We start from the raw sequence: 4,422 nt of genomic DNA, 5'->3' as shown, positions 1-4,422 counted from the left end.
CTCTCCCTCTCCCTCCCCCCCTCTCTCTCTCCTCTCTCTTCTTCCTCTCCTCTTACTGAAATTAATTACCAGCTTTCTTTTGCTTCTCTTCTTGTCTGCAATTTTTTGTTCAACGTTTCAATGTAGCCATGGCTATTATAGAAGCTTACTTGGATTATGACCTCTTTCTGTTCAATGTACTCTAGTGAAAACTCTAGTCTTTACGCTAGAGTGAAATCACCAGACAATATATTAATCAGTGAGAGACCAGAGCCTGACTGTGGTTCCCTGTGGCCACCTCACTGGCCGCACACACATCACGTTGTCAGGTGTATCTTCGAGTCTGTGACAGACTCTGCCTGAAAGGATTGTTCTTCACTTACCATTCCTTGTCAGGTGTTTGCTTTGTTGCTCTTTTCCTGGATTTATCTGGACCACTCCACTGGGACTCTGAAGACATACCCCTTGCAGCAAAGGCTAACCCTGTTTTGTTTTTACTGCACAAGATATGTTTAGCTTTGCCACAGCAAATGTTGGACTAGACAAAATTAAATAACTGGAAAGGACTTTATTGCAGCAGGGGGCACAAATCCTCCAAATTGCCTGAATTCCATTTTACTGAGCCAAAAGCCTGGAGAGTTTTAAGAGCAAGAGTGGGAAGCATCTAAGGCCAGCTCTGTATACAAATTGGTCTTACCCTAAAGAAAAGCAAAGTTCCTTAAATCTTCTGGGGTAGGAAGAAGTTTTACAACATAAGCCATCCAAAGTCAGTCTCTACCCTCCCACAGAAACCTGCAGGCATTTCTATCTTTCTTCACAACTGTATTTCAAAATATGAAAAAAATTACATTTCACAGCAAGACAGTACTATGCTGTAAAACAGTCAAGAGGCTATGAGAAGATTTATATCTCCAAGAGGAAGAGAAAGAATTTACACTTTTAAGTTTTCTAAAGTATATGTTCCAAGAAAAGGAGTGTAGATAGCTCTCTGGTTAGGCCATCTGGATTCTATAAGGATATGAGACTATGGTTATCAGAAGCCTAGAAGCAAGAATTCAAGGAGGCATCCTGGGGGCTGGAAAGATGGCTCAGTGGTTAAGAGTACTTGGCTGCTCTTTCAGAGGTCCCGAGTTCAATTCCCAGCAACATCAAGGTGGCTCACAACCATCTATAATGGGATCTGATGCCCTATTCTGATGTGCATCAACACAGAACACTCAGATACATAGAATACACAAATAAATAAATAGATAAATAAAAACAAATGAAACTCTAAAACAAGGAGGTATCTTTTGTTGTTGTTCAGCCTTCTTTTGGAATATATATTCCACATAAAAGGACTACCTTCTCTGTCTACTCACTTATATTACAGAAGCAAAACAAAACCAACCAAACAAAAAGACACCTTGGAAAAATTCCTCCAGCTACATGGAATGTGAATAAGAACCCCTGTGTCTGCAGAAAAAAACAAACAAACAAAACAAAACAAAACAAAAAACTGACAGGTTAGCAATACAGTACTGTGGAGAGAACAGAAAGTTGTAGGTCCAGACCCCAATTACCTTACTCTGGGCTAGGTTTAGCCCCATGAATAGCTAGCTATTCTTTGCTCACCATTGTTAGTATTAACACCCATGTGACCAATAGATAAAAACATTTTAGAGTCTGTTATCAGACTCAGCTCTCACTAACTCAAAAGCTAACGAGGTCATTGGATAGCATCTGAGACCTATAGAAAACTGTACCCCATCTTGCTATAACTGCCTCTCTGGTGTACCCACCAATGTATTTTAAGCTTGCCTTGATGTATGACTTTGTTGTTTTGCAAAATTATAAAACTTGACGAAACTGCTTCTATGTTTGAACATTACATTTGGGAAGGACAAAATGTATCTTCCTGGGCCACGATGACTCGTATATGATCTAGAATAAACCATGTCCTTTATTTCTTTGCGACAAGAACTGTTCTAGCATATAAATTCTAGTATGACAACATTTAAGGAAAAGAAATTTGTTATATATTAAGGAAAAAGACTAATGCTTAAAAGAATGTATCCAATTATACAATTAGCATAAAAATAGCCTTTGATCCTCCCTCTGCCAGGTCTTATAAACACCACATAACCTGTTTTAGTAAAATTTACGTTCAACAGTAGTTTTTACTGATTAATCTACAGTGTTTCAAAATTAGGCATGTACAGCCACTATTGAATGGCATGGCTTGTTTTACCTTCAAATTCCCTTCAATTCTCTTTCTACCTGTTTCTGTCACAGGCATTTGTTTCCCATTATACCAAGAACTCAAATTGTAGTTAAATGACATGTAATTCTCCTTTCATTATAATATCATTTGTTTATTGCTTACCCATTTGTTACAGACACTAATCATCTAAATATAGTGAGAAATGATTAAAATTCTTTTATACATGTCAAAAGATTTTAACAAATTTAAGCAAATCCTTACGTTATAGTCTCACGTGAGTGCGCTGTTTTTGTGGGCTGTTGAAGATGGAGAGATAAAATGAAGTAGGAAATAGTTATTGTGCAGTGAGAATGCAAACTCACACTTGTCTTTAGAAAAAAGATGGACAATCAGTATTAGAGAAAAAATAATCACATCCCACTCAACTGATATTTTGAAGATATATCTGAGTCAAAAGCAATATTGTTTTCAATAAAAAAAAAATACCTCAACTATTATCAGGAAACAAAGAACTGTGTAGCCCTGCCTTTTGCTCTCTTCACAGTTAATGCATTGGTGTTTTGTATTGGTGTTAAACAAGTGTAAAAGAAATGTAATAATTTATTCAATGAAGTATGTGGTAATTTGAAATTGAGGCATGGGGGAAATGAGCTGAAGAGATAGTTGAATTGATAAAGACACTATTGTGCAAGCATGAGGTCTTTAATTTGATTCTTATTACCCACATTATATATATGTATATATATAATTATTATTATCATTAAAAGAAAGAGTAGAGTACTTCTGTCTGGCTTTTTGGTCTGGGGGGCTCCCAAGGGTCCCCCCAGATACAGAAAATTGTTACTCTTTCTGTTTGCTGCTAAGACGATAAGGTAAAATTCTGTTGCTGCAGAAATTGCATATTTCTGTTTCAGGGCCCAGAGAAATCAAACTGGATTTGTTCTGGAAAATTTCTTCTTGTTGGTTAAAATTTAGTGTTGGGAGTGGTTACACCATTCTCCAGAAGATAACTTTCATCAGTAATTTTACTTATCTCTGGACTCTGTGCACAACAAAACATACCAGCCACGTAGAATAAACCCATTGGTGCAAAAAGGTTCAGACATGTTACGTGGGCAAGCAATAACTTTCTCATTGGATTTAATGATCACTCTACAGAAGGGAATTAACTCCTCGTACTGTAAACCCGTTCAGAAGACTGTGAATAAGTTCATAGCCCTAATGGGGAAACTCTTGCTGTGGCTTTCCTAAATAGGCATTATGTGTCCATCAACTTGCCTTCTAAATAATGTTTATTCCCATAGATTGGCGTTATTGCCCACTTTTGATGAGAAGTACTTCCTTGTGCTGTGGTCAGTAATGACTTCAGAGATTCATAACTGGTCAAAGTGCCAAGAATAAATTATTGAATATGGCGAGCTGTAAATGGTACATTTATATTAAACCGTCCTGGGCTCACAGAACATTGTAGAAGAAGGGACAGAAAGAACGTAGGACTCAAAGGAAGTGAGGAGGAATGGCAGCCTGGCTTGGTGAACTAACATTTGCCATGATTAATTGAACAGGATACACACAAGACTGAGGCCATCAACACCCTGTTGTGGAAGGGGAAGAGAATCATAGCACCTCCATCCTCAAATTTATGGAAATAATAATGGATGATAGGAGGAGAGACATTTTCTTCAGTTTTGTAGCCAGTGGTAAGATGCCATGCTTTTGTATTCTACACTCATGCCCTTGTAAACAACTTCAATAAAACTCTTCAGTGTACACACACACACACACACACACACACACACACACACAACACACACCAAAAACAAAACCATGAAAGCAGTGTGGCTGTAGTTGAGCAGAAGGGGGTTAGGGATATTGGGGTAGGAGAGACAAGAGAGGTAAAAAAATAGTGGGGATGAATATGATTGAAATAAATTTGTTAATTATATACATAATATATTTGAAATATCATAATGAAATCCATCATATGATTAATTTATGTTAAAACATTATGTGAATGCTAAGATTTATCTCAAAATCCTAAAGACGGATATGAGAAGAGGCCACTTTATCTCTTTCATTTTTCCCAGTGTGACCACATTGAATTAACCTCTGTTTTCTGCTTATTAAAAAATAATGCCGGGCGTGGTGGCGCACACCTTTAATCCCAGCACTCGGGAGGTAGAGGCAGGCGGATTTCTGAGTTCGAGGCCAGCCTGGTCTACAAAGTGAGTGCCAGGACA

Source organism: Mus caroli, chromosome 12, assembly GCF_900094665.2.
Source record: "Mus caroli chromosome 12, CAROLI_EIJ_v1.1, whole genome shotgun sequence".
NCBI classification, from domain to species: domain Eukaryota; kingdom Metazoa; phylum Chordata; class Mammalia; order Rodentia; family Muridae; genus Mus; species Mus caroli.
Note: the sequence above shows the minus strand (reverse complement) of the source record.